The sequence below is a fragment of the Lithobates pipiens genome, unplaced genomic scaffold, assembly GCF_037356315.1.
Source record: "Lithobates pipiens isolate NorthernLeopardFrog02 unplaced genomic scaffold, aLitPip1_a1.2 Scaffold_18, whole genome shotgun sequence".
NCBI classification, from domain to species: Eukaryota; Metazoa; Chordata; class Amphibia; order Anura; family Ranidae; genus Lithobates; species Lithobates pipiens.
In genome coordinates, this window is record NW_027507758.1 from 646,552,904 (window position 1) to 646,575,599 (window position 22,696).

The window sequence follows — 22,696 nt, forward strand, 5'->3', positions numbered from 1 at the left end:
GGGGATTACAGGCTGATATCACCCAGCCCCCGCCCTACTCTGGACCAATCAGTGAGCAGTATGGGTGGAGGAATGTATTTAGTGTTAATGACCCACCTGTGCTGATCTCTGTAGGAGTGTCCTCCTCTATAAATGTCCCCGTTATTCCATCCTCCTCCATAGACTGCTGATCATCCCTCACATACCTCTCTTCTTCTTCTGATTTCACCTCAAATTCTATATCCATTGGATCTCCACTCTAAACCAAGAAAATGAGAGAGAATATCATCTGTAAGATAGAAGATTTATTATTGTGACATCACATAGAAAATCCACACATATGAATATCCCACTAAAGGGGGCGCTATGGTGCTACGACTCTCTCCCTCTAAGCATGAAAACTCGCCCCCTCCTGGGAACCACGTTACGCCAAGGTAGACAGGCAGCTGTACAATTTTCGCTCACCTGAACAAATCCCCTCTCTATCCAATATTGGGACACCCGGACTTTACGCCGGGCCTCCAACCTACGGAATTCGCTGACTTGAGGAACGCCGGTTCTGACCAGGCAGCTAAATTTGTGGTACTGGACCGATGGCCTAACCTGACGAAACTGACGGAAAAGGTGCATTTCAACTAAACTTCTGGAAAGAGGTGCAGTTGTACCACTTTCTTCACTCGATCCCTGGCCCTCGGGACTTCATCAGCCAACGGACAGTCTTCGAAGAGTTTTGCGTAGGCACTGAGTCTATGCCATGTCAAGAACCCTCTCCAATATGTATGTATTACTCAATTCACCCCACACCCAACCACGCCTAATTGTCCTAGAAATGTGGGAGAAAGACCTAAAGCGAACGTTCACCGACACACAAAAACAGAGGATTATCAGCAGAGACAAACTATAAAGTTCTTTCAGGGTGGTACCTTACCCCCTCAAAACTTCACAAATGTTTCTCTGACACCTCGGATCGATGCTGGCGCTGTGGTGAGGAAGAAGGTACGATGCTTCACATCTTCTGGGCCTGCGCCAAGCTTGAGAATTTCTGGAGAGCAGTCAGGCATATCACTCAGAAATGTACAGAATATGTCATTCCAGATGATGCCGCCTTCTTCCTCCTACACCTGTCAACAATTCCCCTGAAAAAGTATAAAAAGTCACTGGTGCGTCACCTTCTGAATGCAGCGAAGACATGTATTCCGCTTCGCTGGAAACAGCAATGCCCACCAACGGTCACAGATTGGCTACATAAGGTGGAGGAAATCAAAAAATTACAAGACTTGGTCCTCACCGTGCAACATAAAAGTGAGCAATTTTCTGCTACATGGGCTATTTGGAATACCTATATATACTCAGCTGAGGGAACTACCCTCTTAGGGTCGTAATGGCCCTCTATCAGTAATGATCCGTTACACCTGGGGTTGTCTGTCTAGGATGACCCTCGCCCTGGCTGACGTTCCTCCCCCCATCTTTTCTTTATTTCTTTCCCCTCTTCCTCTGAAGATAGTGTGGAAAATGGAAGGGAGACTCCCATCCCTGGCCAGGAGTTGTTACGGTGGAGTATTGCGTGGCCCTATACGTTCTCCAGGTTTAATGGAAGTTTGATGTGATATACCAGGCCATGTGAGACTATCTGTAATATTGTTATAATGAACAAGAGCTTTGTACCTAATTTTGCATTGACTGTATTGTTGGGATTTCTCCCATGAGTGGCGTTTAATAAAATGTATATTTGCAAAAAAAAATAAAAAATCCACACATCATCTCTAGGAGTTCATGTTCTAGATGCTCCATCCCACCAACCTTGAGGTAACAGTGGGGGATGGTGTGATCTTCCTGTGTGGAATCCCGGGAATACAGAGGATGGGGACATCTCTCTGGTGGGTTCCTGGTATTTGGTGGCTCCATCATATCCTTGTGTCCTTCTGAAAACTCCTTCATCACTCCATACTCCTCATCCTCCTCTTTATACTCTTCTTTCACATCAATATTATCATCCCCGAGGTTTCCACTCTGAATATATAATAAAACATTCATTGTAACAATCATGCTGTGTATAAATCAGAACTACCAATAATTGTCACTCATCTACCTGATGATGGTGGGGGATGGTGTGGCCTTCCTGTGTGGAATCCCGGGAATACAGAGGACGGGGACATCTCTCTGGTGGGTTCCCATTACTGGATCCATCTGTAGGAAACACACACACTGACTGAATACATTGTTTCTATGTGTTTATCAGATGATGGGGGATCTAGGTGGAGCCTCCGTACTGCTCTCTCCTCTTACCCGGTGATGTGAGGGGCGGCTGATTGTCCATCATGACGTCCTTGTAGAGATCCTTGTGTCCTTCTAAATACTCCCACTCCTCCATGGAGAAATAGACAGTGACATCCTGACACCTTATAGGAACCTGACACACACAATGATACAGTCACCATCCAGACACATAACATACAGGCTGATGTAGAATTTACCCATACACTATGCAGGTTAAAAGTTTGTTTCAGGTATTCTGACATCAATACATACAATGCAGGATAAACATTACCACTTTGCAAGTAAGGATACCAAGAGTCCACCTACATCCTAAGAGTATCAGAAGAAAAAGCCAGTTGGAGGGACATTGGGAGGAGGAGCTGTGAGGTCAGTGTGATGTCATAGGACATATAGACTCTGGATGGGGGGAGGAGCTGTGAGGTCAGTGTGATGTCATAGGACATATAGACTCTGGATGGAGGGACATTGGGAGGAGGAGCTGTGAGGTCAGTGTGATGTCATAGGACATATAGACTCTGGATGGAGGGACATTGGGAGGAGGAGCTGTGAGGTCAGTGTGATGTCATAGGACATATAGACTCTGGATGGAGGGACATTGGGAGGAGGAGCTGTGAGGTCAGTGTGATGTCATAGGATATATATACTCTGGATGGAGGGACATTGGGTGGAGGAGCTGTGAGATCAGTGTGATGTCATAGGACATATAGACTCTGGATGGAGGGACATTGGGAGGAGGAGCTGTGAGGTCAGTGTGATGTCATAGGATATATAGACTCTGGATGGAGGGACATTGGGTGGAGGAGCTGTGAGATCAGTGTGATGTCATAGGACATATAGACTCTGGATGGAGGGACATTGGGTGGAGGAGCTGTGAGATCAGTGTAATGTCATAGGACATATAGACTCTGGATGGAGGGACATTGGGAGGAGGAGCTGTGGGGTCAGTGTGATGTCATAGGACATATAGACTCTGGATGGAGGGTCATTGGGGGAGGAGCTGTGAGGTCAGTGTGATATCATAGGACATAGAGACTCTGGATGGAGGGACATTGGGGGGAGGAGCTGTGAGGTCAGTGTGATGTCATAGGACATATAGACTCTGGATGGAGGGACATTGGGAGGAGGAGCTGTGAGGTCAGTGTGATGTCATAGGACATATAGACTCTGGATGGAGGGACATTTGGATGGGGAGATTTGAGGGGTCCTCTATATGTGGCTCATGTGCAAACCAAATCATTGTTCCTGGGTGTGTCCTTCCTCTCCTAAACTGAAGAGTGAACTTTGACCTTTACCATACAGAAATCTGTCAGGAATGTGTGAATGTAAGCTCTCATGTGATCAGGTGATGTGCGGAGGAATGGAGTGTAAATAGCACAATTTTCTCCAGAGCTCCTAATGGTGGGGATGTATTTTGCTGAGTGCTGGTGCCAAGTTTCCACCCCCCAGGATCACTCCAGGTGTGGAGAAAAGCTGTGTAAGAGGATATGGAGGAGAGATGAGGAGGAGATCCAGGAATCAGGATAAAGGTCAGGACAAGCAACAGACGAGCGCATCCAAGAGATGAAGCCGGGGTCACTACACAGAAAATCAATCCAAGGAAAGAACAGGCAGGACGAGGAATAGCAAGAAGGAGCTCAGAGACAAATGAGAATATTGCTCAGCCAATGGGAGATGATCTCAGCATGACTTAAATAATGAAGGAGATGAGGGGGAGGGGAGGAAGTCACTTATGGTGACCATAGAGACATGGAAATTCAGCTGGTTCAGCAGGGATCGGTCACATTTCCATCCATGTGTGGTCACTGCCGGATAAAAGTCACTCCATCAGCGGCTGCAGCCAATAGCTTCATCACTGATCTGTGTATTCTGAGAGCGGAGGAGCGCCCCCCATTGTCAGAATACAATAGTGCAGCGGGGAGGATTCCCCCATCCCCCTCCAATGTATGGATGGGGGAATCACTTCCGTTTTTTCCTCTCATTCCGCTGGATGAACGATAAAACTGAACCATGTATGGCCAGATTTGGAAGGAAGATATGAGACATTTCCTGATCTGTACAGCTGAGGAGCAGGAAATGTCTCACTGTCTGTGATTAGCGCTGTGCAGTGTCGGCTTCCTGGCGGGATCGGGAATGTGGGATTTCCAACACACCGGAGCCCATCACTATTCATCATCAACTGATCCCCCTGAAGGGGTTAATCTACATTCCCACACTATATATGTGTGTATCATCATCTGCTGGAGATAAATGACATCACAGTGACTATGGAGGAAGAGGACGGACATGACGGGGGGTTACTGGGTGTAAATAGAAAATAAGATCTTATTACCTCCTCTGCTACGTCTTCCAGCAATGTCTTCTTTCTACTTCCTCCCGACTTACCTCTCACCCGGAACTTCCTGTCTGTACCTGACATCACTTCCTGTCTGTACCTGACATCACTTCCTGTCTTCAATAGAGACTTCATGTCTCCCAAGAGTGGAGCTCCACATTTGACAGGAAACTTGCTTTTTTTTGTTTGTTTAATGAACTTTAATGTAACAAACATTCAATAGACATTACAAACAATGTTTCCAGTCACATCTGCATTTGCTGATGGTATCTGGCTGCAAATTGGAGCTCTGCCCTCCACAGGAGTCATGTGACCTCCACAGATTTTTTTATTTATCAACTTTAACCCTTTTGCTGGCAGAGTCTTTTTTTTTATTTTTTGCACACGTTTAAAAAATCATTGTAGGCCTGAAGATTACATAAAAAAAAACATGATATATTTCGGAAAGCAGACACCCTAGAGAATAAAATAGTGGTGAGTTCCAATTTTTTACATCACACGATATTACCACAAATACACTAAAGTTAATTCTAGGGCAAAGGAATGCAAGGAATTACCCAATTTTGGTCAAATATAAAAGATGAGGTTGCATCAAGTAAATAGATACTCAACATGTCACACCTTAAATTTGTGTGCGCCCCTGAATGGCGACACATTTCTGTACCCTATATTTTCTATAGGGGATGATTCAAAAGCCCCCTATAGGTCATCAGTTTAGTGTTATGGAGGAGGTCTGGTGATAGAATTATCGCTCTCATTCAGGCGTGTGCGGCGATATCTAACATATGTATCGCAATAAATGTTTTCAAGTGTAGGCACCCCGACACTTGTGTTTACATTCATATGTGTGTATATGTGGAGGTGGGGGGCCTCAACATTTTTTTGGGGGAGGGGGGGGAATTTTATGTGCTTTGGTGTAACTTACATTTTTTTGTTAAACCACTTCACCTCGGGAAGATTTACCCTCTTTATGACCAGGCCATTTTTTTGCAATGCAGAATAAATAATATAATATAATAAATAATAATGCTGGAGATTTTGGAGGAATTATATACAGAAGGAGGCCAAGAGTTTGTTGACGAGACCCCCCTTTGTCATTGGAGGGAGAGACTATCATAAGGAATTTTAGACCGAAATCAAGCTTCTACCCGCACTGGAATAAGGGCAACTTCATACCCACTTTTCCTGGTGCCTCCATGGCAGCATACCTGTGACAAGCTCCGCCTTGGCTCCTCCCTCAGGACTAGTGAATATTATAAAAGAAATGGTTAGTACGGCCCCCGCATTCTCCTTTTTTTCCTCATACCTCATGGCAGTGAATTCTGGTCGGCGTCCTTACCTTCTGCATTCGGCAGCCTCCATCAGGGTTCAAGCCTCTCCCGGACGCAGTTCCTTCTCTTGGGCAGCTAAATGCGCTTATAAGGTTGAAAGTCCCTTCTGTAGGATCTTTTGGGACACGCAGTTTGTCTCTTAACTAAGAGGTTTTTTCTGCAGTTTGGGTATTCAGGCTTCAGCTCACTCATGGCGGCAGAGGTGGCAGCTATTTCTATATTCCCTTTTCTGTCTCTCTCTTCCATTCTGTCCTCCTTATCTTTCCTTTTTCTCTGTATCTTTAGGTTTGCAATCCGTCTCTTGTCTCTCCTTTTTTTCTTTCCGCTTCTCTCTTTCTTTTCCTCGCCTTCCCAGCTGTCTATTCCTTTCCCCTGGCCTCTCCTACCTTTCAGAGACCCCCCTCCCTTCCCCTTTCGTCCCTGCCATCCTTCAGGCTCCCTAGGAGCCGCGCGCACCCAGCAACGGTACTTTATTCACTTTTGGCATTCCCCGTCATCTTCTACGCATGCGCTGGCGGGAAAGGTCTTTCGGCGGCTCGTCCCGCCGGTCGGCGCATGCGCGGCGGGTCTGGAGGCTACGGCGGCCATTTTTGCTGAGGGCAGAGTGTCGACTCTGACCTCAGAGCGTCAGGGGTGGAGCACAGGCGTGCCCCCACCCCTTCTCCTCCTATTTATCTCCCTAATAGCCTCAGTGGGATGCCTGTGGCTGTGGGGAGAACTACACTCTAGAGCTCCAGGGAAGTTATACCCATTCATCTAAAGGTAGGGAAATAAATAAATATATATACATATATATTGTATTAAATAATATAAATAATATAAATAAATAATATATATATTAAATTATCTATATGAATGTAAATTAATAAATTGAATTAATTAAATGTTCATTTACGGTTCCAAAAAAAAAAAAAATAATAATAAGGGGGGAAAGTCATTATTTATGCAGGTAAATTCCCTTTTTCTTCATAAGTTAGGGCACGATCTGTTGATGCTTCTCCTCTGACTCTTTTCCTAGCTGTTGCCTCTGCTAAGCCGCCTAATATGAGCCTTTTGCCGCCCGCACAAGATCCTACTCTACTCCCAAGGTAAGGACCTACGTCCAGGTAAGTCATCTTAAAAAAAAAAAAAGAGTGCACTGAGACTGGCACTTTTATGTATTTCAGTCCTGTATGCCAGAAGACGTCTAAGAGGACCTCAAGGCGATACGAAGATGACGATGACTCTAGTCACAGTAGAGGCAGGTCGCCCAGGTGTGGGGATTACAGAAGTGGCAGGAAAGCTTCGGCCAAAAAGCGCCGTCATTCGCGCTCCCCAAGACCTAGACCTACAAGTTGTCAGGCCTGTGGAGGTACCCCACTTCCAGACAAACTGATTTGTCAAAATTGCCTTAGATACTATGCAGCGGACAGAGAATCTGAGGGTCTGCAAGTGGCGGATCTCCTTAAAAAGGCAGTAAACGACTCCCTTGCGGAATTGGTAGCTACAATGCCGACGCAATAACCAGCATCCCCTCCTCAGGAGCAGATGGCCGAGGCCTCCATTCCCGGGCCATCCACGAGTGGAATTTTTCGTCCAACGCCTGCATCTTCCTCTAAGCATCAAGATGAGATTGCCATTTCAGAGGAATCATCTGATGACCTAGATGCCTGCAGCTTTGCCTTCGCCATGGTCCAGCCTTATGTACAGGCAGTTAAACAAGCGATCGGCTGGGAAGAGTCCAACACGGAGGTTAAGAAGTCGAAATCATACTTCCCCTTTCTCAAGCGCCAGATCTCCTTTTTTCCTCTTATGGAAGAAATCAAGGAAGTGATCGAGGAAGAGTGGAAGAGGACAGAAAATAGATTTTCCACCAATCGCTTGGGAAAATTATATCCTCTCTCTGAGGCGGATTCCGCAATGCTGGAGGGTTCTCCAGGGGTCGATGCCGCAGTGGTAAGGCTGGCAAAGAATGTCACTTTGCCCCTGGAGGATTCAAGTATCCTCTGGACAGAAGGATGGACCTTAAGAAGGCTTATCAGATGGCAGGCAATGCCTGTAAGCCTGTGATAGCCCTGACATCAGTGTCTAACGCATTACATGTCTGGACAGATAACATAGAGTCGGCAATCCAACAGGACATCCCAAAGGAAGATATAATTAAGGCCTTAGATGAGCTGAAGCTCTCAGCGGATTTTATTGGAGAAGCCGCCATTGACTCAATTCGTTGCGCCGCAAGGGCAATGCTCCATTCAGTAATGGCCAAATGGGCCCTGTGGCTGAAACCGTGGGCAGCGGACATTGCCTCAAAGCAGAACTGGTGCGAGATACCTTTTGACGGTAAAGCCTTGTTTGGGGAAAAGCTGGACAAGGCCATCTCTCGGGTCACTGACGGAAAATCAGGCCTACTCCCCCAAGACAGGCGATCCAGACGCTACAGGTCATTTGCACCCAGGTTCCAATACTCCAAAAATAAGGATTACTGACAGTCCAGGCAAGGGAAAGGCTTCAGGCATAATTGGAAAAGAACACAGTCTACGTTTCTCAAGACACGAAGACAGAGACCAGTGCCTACCCCACAGGATTTAACAAAATCCTTTTGACGCCAGGCCAGCCCAAGTTATCCCTGTAGGGGCCAGGTTAAAACAGTTCTCAAAGATCTGGGAACAAAAGTGCAGGGATCCTTGGGTAGTTGCCACGGTCAAACACGGCCATTTCTGGTCATTCCTAGACAAACCTCCCAAGGACCTTTTCTCCCCGACAAGGGTGTCAAGGTCCCCCCAAAAAGCGGAAGTGCTAAAGCGATTTCTTCTCTCCCTGCAGGAGCAGCAAGCAGTAGTTCCAGTGCCTCCATCAGAGAGATTTTCGGGTTTTTACTCCACCCTGTTTCTAGTCCCCAAGAGAAACGGAGGGTGGAGACCCGTGATAGACCTAAAAAGACTAAATTGCTATATTTTTCTAGAAAAATTCAAGATGGGGTCACTACAGATGATTATTCGTGTAGTCCAACCAGGGGACTGGATGTTGTCAATAGACTTGCAGGACGCTTACCTGCATATACCCATACTCCCTCCATTCCAGAAGTATCTGAGATTCGTGGTGGGGCAGGTGCATCTCCAGTTTCAGAGCCTTCCATTTGGCCTCTGCACGTCGCCAAGAGTCTTCACAATAACCCTGATTGCCATCATAGCCCCTTTGAGAGAATTGAGGCTTCGGGTATACCACTACTTGGACGACCTTCTACCCCTGGCGAAGGATCCAGCCCAGTTAGTAGAACACAGGAGCATCCTTTTGACGACGCTAACGGAATTCGGATGGAAGATAAACCAGGAGAAAAGTCACCTTTCTCCAACCCAGGAGATGGTCTATTTGGGCGCTCTGTTCAACACAAGGAATGGGGCAGTGGCTCTCCCACCTCAGAAGACAACTTCCATTATTTAGCAAATGAAGAGAGTGAGTACGAGATCCTACCTAACTGCTTGAGCCTGATAGGCCGGATGTCGTCATGTATCCCTATGGTCCCCTGGGCCCATTGGCATCTGAGACATTTCCAGCTGGAGTTCCTAAGACTGTGGAACAGACGGTATCTATCCCAACCCATACACTTGATGACTCTAATGCTCAGGAGTCTACATTGGTGGATGAAGAAACAGACACTTCAGAAATTACGCCCGCTAGGGCATGTCGACTGGATCACAGTTACTACCGATGCCAGTGCAGCTGGTTGGGGAGCACACTGCAACCAGACCTCGGTACAAGGAAGATGGTCCTTCCATACAGCAGGCATGGTGTCAAATGTCTTGGAGCTCAGAGCAGCCTACCTTGCATTACTAGCCCTAGAGTTCCAGATTTCGTGGAAACCAATTCTCCTCAGGATGGACAACAGGGCTGTGGTATCTTATGTACACCGACAAGGGGGGACACGCAGCAGGTCCCTCCTGAACGAGGTGGAACCCATATTCCTCTGGGCAGAGAGGAATCTGAAAGGGCAGTCTATCTGCCCGGTCATCTCAACTCGAGGGCCGACAGCCTTTCCCGCAAGTTCGCGGATACCAACGAGTGGTCCCTACACCCGGAGATCTTCAACTGGATAGTGAACCAGTGGGGTCCCCTCGAGCTAGATCTCTTTGCGACAGCATTCAACACCAAACTTCCAAGGTTTATCTCGAGGTTTCCGCACCCCCAGTCGGAGGCAACAGATGCCCTCTCAGCCCCTTGGGAGTGCAATCGGGTCTATGCCTTCCCTCCGCGGCCTCTCATTCCAAGATTCTTGTCAAGACTTGTGAGGGAAACCTCGACGGTGATAGCGGTTCTACCATATTGGCCAAGACGTCCTTGGTTCCCCACAGCAATGGATCTGAGCACCCAACCTCCAGTCAAGGTTCCAATAATACCTCTTCTCCTGTCGCAAGGATGTCACACCCATCCAGATCCCCGCAGGCTGGACCTTCACATCTGGCAGCTGAAAGGAAAAGGTTCCAATCCCTGGGGTGCTCCGACAAAGTGATTGCAACCCTGCTCAAAGCAAGAAAACCATCCACAAATGACATATACGATAAAGTGTGGAACAAGTTCAGGGCCTTCATGCTTGACAGAAGCTGTGATCCAGGTTCCCCATCATCCTCTCAAATTCTTGAGTTTTTGCAGGCAGGCCTAGACCTGGGTCTTACATTAGGTACACTAAAGGTGCAGGTATCAGCGATCTCAGCAGCAACCAGTAGAAGATGGGCCGAGGATCCATTGTTAATCCAGTTCTTCAAAGCTGTCAGAAAGATCCGACCACCAACCAAACAATCTTTTCCCACTTGGGACCTTGCCGTCATCCTGGAGTCCTTGGCCAATCCACCCTTTGCCCCTTTGGACTCGGCATCGCTCTGGAATCTAACCTTGAAGTTAGCCTTCCTGATAGCTATAACCTCTGGCAGACGGGTTTCGGAGCTCCAAGCTTTAGGAGCAGATCACGATCACATTATATTCTATCCAGACAGAGTAGAACTCAGAACAGTGCGAGGATTTATTCCCAAGGTCGCATCATCCTTGAACATGTCGGAACCTTGGGCACTCCCAACATTTTCAGAAAAGGTTCTCTTCATGAGCTAGACATCACCTCCACTTTGAAATGCTATCTGCAGGCCACAGCATCATGCCGGGCTTCCATCAGGCTGTTTATAATCCCCTGGGGTAAAAACAAAGGCAAGGAGGCATCAGCAAGAATGATTGCCTCATGGATCGTTAAACTCATCCACAAGGTGTACAGGACAAAGGGACTGGAACCCCCTTCGGCGGTCAGGGCGCTCTCCACCAGAGCAGTTTCTGCTTCTTGGGCGGCAAGAGCAAATGTGTCGATCGAAACTATTTGTGGGACAGCGACTTGGTCGTCCCGACATACGTTTCTGAAACATTACAGGGTGGACCCAGGAGCTCTCTCTTCTGTGGAGTTTGGCAGACAGGCAGTCACTTCAGCCTTCGCTTCTTCTAAATAATAATTTCTTTAAAATAAACTTCTAAGCATCCCAACCATCTCAGCGAGTTATTTGTCAGAGGTATGCTGCCATGGAGGCACCAGGAAAACAGAAAATTGTACCATACTTGCCGTAATATTCTTTTCCTGGTGTCTATCCATGGCAGCATACAATCCCACCCTCGGTATTCTATATTACGGAGAATGTGGGGGCCGTACTAACCATTTCTTTTATAATATTCACTAGTCCTGAGGGAGGAGCCAAGGCCAGAGCTTGTCACAGGTATGCTGCCATGGATAGGCACCAGGAAAAGAAAATTATGGTATAAGTATGGTACAATTTTCTGTTTTTATGAGGTTATGATGGAAGAGTTTAGGAAGATGTGTGGTGACAAAGGTTACAAATATAAAAAGGGCCATGAAGTAGGTATGGAGGGCCCTCTGAGCAGACTGAGAAAGAATTCAGAAATTGTAATTAGAAAAGCGGATAAAGGTGGAGACTTTGTCATACAAGATAGGGATCAATATCTGGAGGAAGCCTTTAGGCTGATTGGTGATACCAACACATACAAAAGACTCCTATGGGACCCTACTGGTAGCTATAATAACGAGCTTAACCACTTCAGCCCCGGACCAATTGTCAGCCTAAGGACCAGAGGTCTTTTTGCAATTTGGCACTGCACTGCTTTAACTGGTAATTGCGCGGTCATGCAATGTTGTACCCAAACAAAATTTGCGTCATTTTCTTCCCTTTCTTTTGATGGTATTTGATTGCCTCTGCGATTTTTATTTTTTGCGATGTAAATGGAAAAAGACTGAAAATTTGGAAAAAAATATATATTTTCTACTTTTTGTTATAAGAAAAATAGAATAAACTAAATTTTAGTCATACATTTAGGCCAAAATTTATTCAGCCAAATGTCTTTAGTAAAAAAAATTGTCAATAAGCGTATATTTATTGGTTTGCGCAAAAGTTATAGCGTCTACAAACTAGAGTACATTTTCTGGAATTTACACAGCTTTTAATTTATGACTGCCTATCTCATTTCTTGAGGTGCTAAAATGGCAGGGCAGTACAAAACCCCCCCAATGACCCCATTTTTGGAAATTAGACACCCCAATAAAATTGCTGAGGGGCATGTTGAGCCCATTGAATATTTTTTTTTTGTCCCAAGTAATTGAATAATGATAAAAAAAAAAGTTTACAAAAAGTTGTCACTAAAGGATATATTGTTCACACATGCCATAGTTATATGTGGAATTGCACCCCAAAATATATTCTGCTGCTTCTCCTGAGTACGGGGATACCACATGTGTGGAACTTTTTGGGAGCTTAGCCACGTACGGCACCCCGAAAACTAATCACTGCCTTCAGGATTTCTAAGGGTGCAAATTTTTGATTTCACTCCTCACTACCTATCACAGTTTCGAAGGCCCTAAAATGCCAAAATAACACAAACCCCCCCCCCCCCCCAAATGTCCCCATTTTGGAAAGACACCCCAAGCTATTAACTGAGAGTTATGTTGAGTCCATGGAATATTTTATATTTTGCCACAAGTTGCAGGAATATTACAATTTGTTTTTTTTTTGCACAAAGTTGTCACTAAATTATATATTGCTCACACATGCTATGGGCATATGTGAAATTACACCCCAAAGTAAATTCTGCTGCTTCTCCTGAGTACGGGGATACCACATGTGGGGGACTTTTTGGGAGCCTAGCCACGTACGGAACCCCGAAAACCAAGCACTGCCTTCCGGATTTAAATATAAAACGCTACCAAAAAAAAACTGTTAGTGATGACAGGGATCAGGCCTGACTCTGCGATCGCTGCAGTTATGTGTTTAGTGTTTTGTAAGTGACAGTGATCGATCGATACTGCACTTGGGTGGGCTGGGCAGAGGGGCAAAACGCAGGTGCTAGCAGGTATCTGGGCTGATCCCGCTAACAATGCGTTTTTTTGGAACCCTAAACTGCTGGGGACGCTAGTATAGATCTGATCAGATCAGATATTGATCCGTTCAGATTCTATACCACTAAGGGAGGTTTATGCTTTGCGTGTGGGTGTTAGCGGTACTGGCACTAACCTAGTGCTGCCCGGGGCGACGCAGACCCTGACCCTAAAACCTAATTGATATCACCCGCCGGGTGATCAGAGTGTTAAACCTTTATTGGGTAATATATGGTGGGTGCCCTGATGCTATAAAAAGCAAACTAACCAGAGTCACCCGTAACACTTATACAGTGATCACTGGTGAAAGGGTTAACTAGGGGCAATCAGGGGGTTCAAATTTTTATTAGGTAGTATATGGGGGTCCCTGACGCTATATAAAAACCTGACGGGGAACCTAAATAAGTAACTGGCTAACCAGCGTCACCAGTGACACTTATACGGTGATCACTGGTGAAAGGGTTAACTCTAGGGGCAATTAGGGGGTTAAAACCATTATTGGGTAGTATATCTGGGTACCTAACGCTATAAAAACCTGGCGGTAAACCTAAAAAAATAACTAGCTACCTAGCGACACCAGTGACACTAATGCAGCGATCAGAAAAACGATCGCTTAGTGACACTGGCAAAAGGGGGTGAAAGGGTTACCTGGGGGGCAATCACGGGGTTAAACCTTTATTGGGGGGTGGGTAGGGGGCTACCCTGGACCTAACACTAACTGCCCTGACAGTTTTTACAGTTACAACTGACACTAAATGCAGTGATCAGTAAATAAATGATCACTGCAATCAGGGACACTGTGACTGGGGGGGGGATCGAGGGGGTGTTCGGGGGGTGACTGGGGGTTAAAGTGTGCCTATGTGTACCTACGTGTCAGTGTAGTGTTGGTGCACTTACTAGGATGTCTTCTCAACTCACCGTCCGGTCAAAAAGACCGCCCCGACATCACTTCCTCCTGCCTGTGTTTACACTACACAGGCGGGGGGAAGCTTCTCATTCGCCAGGAGCGATCGATAGGGGATGGTCAGAAACCAACAGCCATCCCCTCATCCCGGATCACTCCTGAAGCGAAACAGACCGCCGCATCCAGCGGGAGGGGGTCCGATCGGACCCCCCACCCGCTGGAAGGCAGGCACGTATGGGTACGTGATTGTGCCTCTCCGTGCCGTTGTGCCGACGTATAATTACATGTGGCGGTCCTTAAGTGGTTAAACTGTACACTGGATCTGGACCTTGCAATGAAACGTTACTCAAATACTCCCCAGATTCAAGAGCTCTTGTCAGGTCACCTTGAGGTGAGGTGACAGATGCACAACGTAGGGATCAGGACTGCACCGCAAGGTTGTAGACCCTACGGCTGACTGCTGCGGATGGGAGACAGGTCCCACCGGGGTTAGAGTGTAAGATTCCCTGGGGCGCGGAGTCTAAGAGCCAGCAGGTGTTCACCAGAGCCTCGAGTGGTGAGGATGGACTTGGCTGCAACTGGCTCCAGGTTGCAACCCCCAGGGTCCCCCAGCTCACACCCACAGTAGGCAACAGCAGGATAGGGATGGTGAGGGACAAAGCCAAGGTCAGGGCCACAAGCAGACAGGAATAGTCAGGGACACGCCAAAACGTCAGGATCACAGGCAAACAGGTATAGCCAAAGACACGCCAAAGTCGGTAACGGAACAACAGAAGAGCACACGGCATGTAAGAGGAAGCTAAACACACAAAGGAATACACAATGGTTGATCAGCAGGGATGTCCTGCAGTGCACCGGTTAATATAGAGCTCCCTGATAGGAGCTAGGGTGGAGTCATGCCAGAGGATGGATTACAAAAGCAGTCAGGTGAGGGTCGGCTGGTCTCTAGAGATGAACACAGGGAAACAGGTAAGTAGACCAACTCTATTGCATAACCATAACAGCTCTAGTATTTGCTCAAAAGGAAAAGAGACTGCCCATAGTGTGAAACTGCTTTTAGAATTTTAATAATAGAAGAAAGTCGCACAGTTACAAACAATGCTCGTATTGATCGCATCAATTTACAATAACAGCAAAGCCGGCCGGCAGTTTGCGAAAGCCTGTCCTCCCCTCTTTGGTGTGGTAGCATCACTGCGTGCCTTCCCAGATGCGTTTCGTCATATATGACGTCAATGGGGGTACGGTTCACATTTGTTTTGTTAGAAAATTGTAAATCTATCAAATCAAAGATTTTCATATTTTCATAATTACAATACTATTTTAAGATTTCGGTATAAACATTCTGACAACGTGTTTGCTGTGTCCCCACTATGGCTTCTCGCAAACTACAAACAGGACTTGCTATGACTTTCTTTCTCCAATGTCTTTCTTCTTGTCACTCTTCCATAAAGGGCAGATTTGTGGAGAGACGACTAATAGTTGTCCTGTGGACAGATTCTCCCCCCTGAGCTGTGGATCTCTGCAGCTCCTCCAGAGTCTGGCTGCTTCTCTGATGAATGCTCTCCTTGCCCGGCCAGTCAGTTTAGTTGGACGGCCATGTCTTGGTAGGTTTGCAGTTGTGCCATACTCTTTCTATTTTTGGATGGTGGATTGAAAAGAGCTCCAGAGATGTTCAAGGCTTGGGATATTTTTTTATAACCTAACCCTGCTTTAAACTTCTCAAAAACATTATCCCTGACCTGTCTGGTGTGTTCCTCTGCCTTCATGATTCTGTTTTCTCACTAAGGTTCTCTAACAAACCTGTGAGGGCTTCACAGAACAGCTGTATTTATACTGAGATTAAATGACACACAAGTGGACTCTATTTACTAATTAGGTGACCTCTGAAGGCAGTTGGCTCCACTAGATTTTAGTACGGGGTATCGGAGTAAAGGGGGCTGAATACAAATGCATGCCACACCTTTCACATATTTATTTGTAAAAAAACATTTATCATTTCCCTTCCACTTCACAATTATGTGGCACTTTGTTTTGGTCTATCCCATAAAATCCCAATAAAATACATTTACATTTTTGGTTGTAACATGACAAACTGTGGAAAATTTCAAGGGGTATGAATACTTTTTCAAGGTACTTTATATGGTATCACCGCTATCTCTGCAGCACCTTTCCTCCAATTCCTGTGTGATTACGAAGAAATCTGAATTTGCTTGGCTGAGGGACAGCATCGTTTCTGGGATTGGTGCCGGTTGGACCATTTAGTTTGCAAACTTGGGCATTCCCCATCTCCTCCTCAATCCTTATTATGGAAGGGGACCTGATGGAGAAAACAACAGAGGCAGATAACATTTTGGGGCAGATGGAAGGTTTTTCCTTCAAGGACTCTGCACCAGAGGAATCTCAGTTTTTGGCAGACAACTAAATCCTTTGTGATTTCTTTTGTGGAATTTAAAATTCCGCAAAATTTAAAATGGCCACTTCCATCGTTTTTCTTCTCAAGGGTCTTCAGGGCTTGGATCATGGCAGATGCCACAATGTCCTTAGCTTTCCAGACACATCCTCACCATATGGATGTCTAGTATGTGGACTGACCTTACCCCCAAGAAGTGTTTGCTCTGCTGTAGAGATTCACCTGGTAATGCCCCAGGGAGAGTGAGTTCGCTCAGAGAGGTTTATGTGTCTGGTAGAGCCGGCAATCCTTTATCACAACCAGAAGTTATAATATCCAAAAGTCATCAGGAATAGGGGGCACTCTTGTGCCTTCTGGGAGTAGGGCAAGCGCTTGGTTTCAACAGCTTGCTACTCCTTCCACTTCAGTGAGATCAAGTTTTGGGCATTCAGCTGCAGTCCCCAGTTCCATTAGGAGTTCTGGTCATCCACACTATCTAAACAAGGGACTTCACTTGAAGAGGCGCCCCCTCTGATTGGGTGAGGTAGGACTTTTACAGGCCTTTTGCAGAAAAACTTCACACAGTTTTTTTCTTCGACAACAGATTTGCTTTTTCAAAAACATGCAATCCTCCTTTGTTTCAGGGAGTGATTGTTCCAGAGAAGGTTCTACATTTATGCTCCTATAGTTCCAGCACCAGACAGCAATGCTCGTCTTATTCTGGATCTAAATTCATTTTGACGGGTCTCTTCATGTGTGGAAGTTCTAGATGGAATCAGTGAACCTGGTGATGGCCTCTCTCCAGCTGGGGTCTTCCTGGTATTGGTGGACATGAAGGGAGCCCCTAATGTCCCCCCCCCCCGAGGTTCCTGTCATTTGTGGTGAAGGAATGTCATCTTCTGTTTTATGGCCCCAACATTCAACCTGTCCACAATTCCCAGAGGTTCACCAGGGTCCTGGCTCTGACTCTGGGCCTTTTGATGGGTATTTCTATTGAAGGGTACATAGATGACCTACTTTCTTGAGAGAATTCTGCTCTTTTCTTGGGGTTTATTTACTAAAACTGGAGGGTGCAAGATCTGGTGCAGCTATGCATGGTAGCCAATCAGCTTCAAACGTCAGTTTGTTCAATTAAGCTTTGACAAAAAAATGTAAATTGATTGGTTTCATTGGACAGCTGCACCAGATTTTGCACTCCAGCTTTAGTAAATCAACTCCAATGAGTCTCCCCTGGTACCTACTCTACAGAGATTGATTGGGTTCTCTATTTCCAGAATGCTGCATTTCTTCTGGCTTAGCAGTTGGAATATTAGGGCCTGTCCCTGAAGACTGCCCAGGAGAGAGCGTTTTTTCCACCGGAGACCGTGCCTTAATATGCACTCTAAGGTGCCTCTGTTCAGGTCATTGGTAAAATGTCCTTAATTTGTTTTTACCTGAGGGTCTTGGAAAGTAGGTTTCCCTTTTCCCAGTTCCATTCCAGGCCATGGTAATCTTTTCAACTGCTTCCTCCCTTTTGATACTACGGGGTTTGATCATTGTAGGCAGGGTTGTTGCTGACCAATGCTCTGATGCTGGGGGTGCTTAGTCTGGTTTTCCTCCATTGGTTGACATGTCTGAAGTTCACTATGAGAGGCAACTTAGATAATGTCAAGGCTGGGCATAAGTAACTCATTAGGAAAGCCCCAGAAGTTAGGTAGCCCAGGAAAAAGTAAATTTCACCCTGTCTTGGGTGGTTCTTTGTGTTCACCCTCTAGCAGCCAATCACCCTCCAGGAAAGGAAGTTTTCCAAGTTTATTTTTCTCAGCTGTCAGCAGTTGTCTCTTAGACAAAAAACAAAGGTGCGTATTCCCACGTACCAAAAGCCATCTGGGGGGAAAAAGGGCCTAACTTTTACTAGAATTTGAATAAATGAAGGACTTTTGTGTGTGTTTATTTTTTAAATACTATTAGGATGGGGACATGAACTTCTATAACCTTCCAGTCAGAGGTCATGAGTTATAAGAATATCTATCACTTTATTTCATGTCACAAAAAGATGTGTGGCACCATGTTGACAGAGATTCATCTAAAACAAACACATCAACAAAGAAAAAGAGGTGTGTTATCCCTATACTGAGGTGAATGTAAATCCCTCAAATCACAAGGTTAGGGCATGAAAATGAAAATATCTTTTGGTTTTAGATAACCACCATACTGCAGTTAAAATATCAACTTAATAGGCTAACCAATTACTGTGGCAGTCTGGGAAACAACTCTGCCACTCATTGGCCAGTCCCAAAACTATGTTACAAATACTGCAGAGGAGGTATAGCCTAACAAAATGATGGGTTTGGAGAGCCATTAAGATGGGCCTTTTTTTCCACGGTCTCCCCTCCCACTACTTGAATATAAATGTTTAAAAAAGCCAAAGGCGTTTCATATGCTGAAACCTCTAAGCCCTTGTACACACGGTCGGAGAATCCGTCGGAATGTGTCCTATCGGACCGTGTCGTCGGATAATCCGATTGTGTGTGGTATGCATCGGACTGATTTCGTCGGAATATCCCTCGGACCCAATTTTCCAACATGTTGGAAATATTTCCCGACCAACTGGTTCTATCGGACATACTCCGATCATGTGTAGAGAATTTTGATCGGACCAAGTGTCACGCATGCTCAGATCAAATTCCAACATCAAAGCTATTGGCTACTAGCCTGAATGTAGTCCCATCGTAACGAAATTACCTCATCACGTTCTGAATGATCAGATTTTTCACCAACTTTGTCCGACCGTGTGTATGCAACAGTTTCGGACAAGATCCGATGGACAAAATCCGACCGGCAAAATCCGACGGATTTGGTTGTGGAAATCTCTGACCATGTGTACAGGGGCTAAAAAACCTCCATGACCACAAAAGATTCATTAAGGTCAGACCAGTTGTTATGATGGTAAGAAAGATAGCAACGTAGGAATTGCTCCAAGGACTGATTGGCTCGTTCGGTGGCCCCATTAGACTGCGGGTGATATGCAGAGGAGAAAGCAAGCTGTATTCCCAACTGTGTACAAAAGGCTTGCTAGAACCGGGACACAAACTGACTACCCCTGTCCGAGACAATCACCTTGGGTAGCCCATGTAAGCAAAAGATCTCCTGAGCAAAAATGGAAGCCAGTTCCTTAGAAGTGGGCAACTTCTTAAGTGGAATTCAATGGGACATTTTCAAGAACCGGTCAACCATCTTAAGGATAACTGTGTTGCCCTGGGAGTTGGGTAACTACAGAATGAAATCCATAGACAGGTGGGTCCGGGGCCTCTCGCCATTGGGTATGGGTTGTAGGAGGTGTCATGGAGTCTTACTCTGAGCACACACGGAACAGGCAGCTACAAAGGTTGCTACATCAGCACGTAGACTAGGCCACCAGAACTGTTGAGAAATGGCCCAAAAGAGTTGATTCTTCCCAGGGTGGCCAGCAGCCTTTGGGTGAATGGTAAGTCTGGAGCAGTATGGAGACTCTCTGGGACAAAGCAGCGATCACAAGGTTTCTCAGGAGGAGCATGGACCTGAGGTGCAGGAATTTTGTCACCTAAAGTGAGACTGATTCGAACCATAGCCAGAATACAATCAGGAGGAATCTCAGGAACCAGAACTGACTCCGTCTTGGAAGTGGAGGAAAATTGTCATGAGAAATGAGACAATGGAATTGAAACTATACAAGAAAAGAGCCCATTGCGCCCTTATGGGAGAGAGGCATTTAGCCTCAGACAAGAATGTGAGATTCTTATGGTCAGTAAGATTGAGAACCAGCACAGTGCTACCTTCAAGGAGATGTCTCCATTCTTCCAGGGCTAAAATGATTGCTAAAAGCTCTCTGTCACCAATCTGGTAATTGCACTCCGCAGGTGACAATTTCTTGGAAAAGTAGCCACAAGGATGCATAGAGCTCTCAGAGGAAAGACGTTAAGACAGAAGGGTGCCAACTCCATTCTCAGAAGCATCAACCTCAAGGATAAAAGGTAACATAGGATCAGGATGTGCCAACACAGGAGCAGAAACAAAGGCAGCCTTGAGACTCTCAAAGGCCTTAATGGACTCTGGAGACCAACTCTGTGGGTTACCATCTTTTCTGGTCATATCAGTCAGGGGCTTGACCAGAGACGAGAAGCTATGAATAAACTTCTGATAATTGTTGGCAAAGCCAAGAAAATGCTGCAGAGGACATAAACCCATGGGCCGGGGCCACTGTAGGACTGCTGAAAGTTTCTCTGAGTCCATTGAAAAACCAGCAGTGGAAATGACATAACCCAGGAATGTAACCTGTTCACAATGGAACTCGCACTTTTCCAATTTACAATAGAGATTGTTCTCTCTTAGTTTCTGAAGCACACGACAGACATCTGTGTGGTGACTCTCCAAGGACTTGGAAAATATGAGGATATCGTTGAGATAAACAACCACACATAACTGCAACAAATCTCGGGCTGCTATGTCATCCTTGATGGTATCCGAGAGACCATGAGAAAAAGTAGCCACGAGGGCCTCATTGTTCCAAGCAACCTCTGCTGCCAGAGTACAGAATTTAATGGCATAGTCGGCAACAGTTCTCATACACTGTTTGATGGACATGAGGCATTTGGCAGCAAAAGTGGAGCATGCGTGAACGTCAAATACCCTTTTAAAAGAAGCCACAGACGCTGGGGAACTCAAGACAACAGGTTTTTGCGTCTCCCGTAGAGGGTTTGCCCAGACCAAGGCTCTCACAGAAAGCAAATATATCATGAAACCTACTTTACTTCTGTCTGTGGGAAAAGCCTGAGGCAGCATCTCAAAGTATATCTCAACCTGGTTGAGAAACCCTCTGATATTGGACTGGATCGCACCCAAATCGCAGGGGGAAGCGAAGCAGAACCAGACATAAGCCTTATAGAGGTAATACTCGAGGCAGGTGCCTGCACAGAGACTGGAGCAGCAGCAGGTATGGCCTGCAACACAGGTTGTGCCAGAGCAGCCACAGTGGGAGACTCCAGGTGAGCCGTGCATTTGTAACACCATGACAAACTGATCCATGCGGTGATCTTGCTCATCCAATCTGGAAAAAATATTACCAACAAATGGATTGACTGCATCTTCTGAATTCAATGACTTTGCCTACTGTCAGAAACCATAAATCAGCCCGAGACAGAAGTACAGTTAAATCTCACTTGTTTAATAATAATAATAAAAAGGTAAACAGAGTAAAGGTAGTCAAAACATAGCCACAGTTCAGGAACCGGTAAGGATTGTCAGACAAGCCAAAACATCAGGGAGCCAGAGATGAGCGTAGAACAGCAAGCAGGATCTGGAGTCAGAAAATGTCAGCCAAGTAAGTCTTTAAAAGGAACACAGGAGAGCGTGTCTAGAGATGTGACAAAGGCAAAGGCAGAGATCATCAGGGGTTGACAGATTAAGTAGGCAGGACTGACGAGCAGGATATCATCAACAGGTGAGTCACTGTGGAGAGAAAGGAGCTGGCAATTAGCTGACAGCTGAGTGGCCAGCTTTGAGAAGGAAGGGCTGAGCCTAGCCTTAACACATGGCTTGTTTAGTGGGGGGTGGATGTAGCACCCTCCTAGGTAGGTGCTAGAAGAGAGTATAGTTTTTGTTCTTTCTGCTTTGCAGGATTGTAAGGCAAATTTTGTTTTGGTTCTTTCTGCCTACCATGGAGCAGGATCTATTGGTAGGGTCATGGTGCCTAGGTGCAGCTCGGCTCATAGTGACTAGGTGCAGCTCGGCTTGTCTGAATGTCCCATACATTGGACAGTGGGAGGGTACCTGACAAGTGAGGGCACAGGCATTATTACAGCCCTGCCAATTGGCAGAAGAAAGTGCCTCATTGCATGCTGGGTAACTGTATAAATGCTAAGGGCTGTTGTGCTTGGGGTCTTTTAGCTGGAGAACTTAGGGCCTAAAAGCTACAGAAGAGCTGAACCCAGAGGTCCTGCAAAACTGACTGGAAGGGAGACCCCAGCAAGAATCTGATTCTGCCTACTGGGAGTACAGATCTGTGTCATGGGGCTTGTCCTTTGAGGACCATCCCTTCAGCTAGAATAGTCAGTGTATGGGTGTCAGTCAAGGG

General features: G+C 46.0%; 1 protein-coding gene and 1 long non-coding RNA gene across 2 annotated transcripts in view; one reads left to right on the forward strand and one right to left on the reverse strand.

Moving 5' to 3' along the window:
• The window catches only part of LOC143989949 (uncharacterized), a 40,525-nt gene extending 21,381 nt beyond the window's left edge, over positions 1–19,144 (reverse strand). Inside the window, exon 1 of the long non-coding RNA XR_013277110.1 lies at positions 19,035–19,144. This is a non-coding gene — a long non-coding RNA (uncharacterized LOC143989949). The remainder of the gene's footprint in view (positions 1–19,034) is intronic.
• The window catches only part of LOC143986913 (uncharacterized), a 417,248-nt gene that overhangs the window by 132,600 nt on the left and 261,952 nt on the right, over positions 1–22,696 (forward strand). The window lies entirely within an intron of this gene.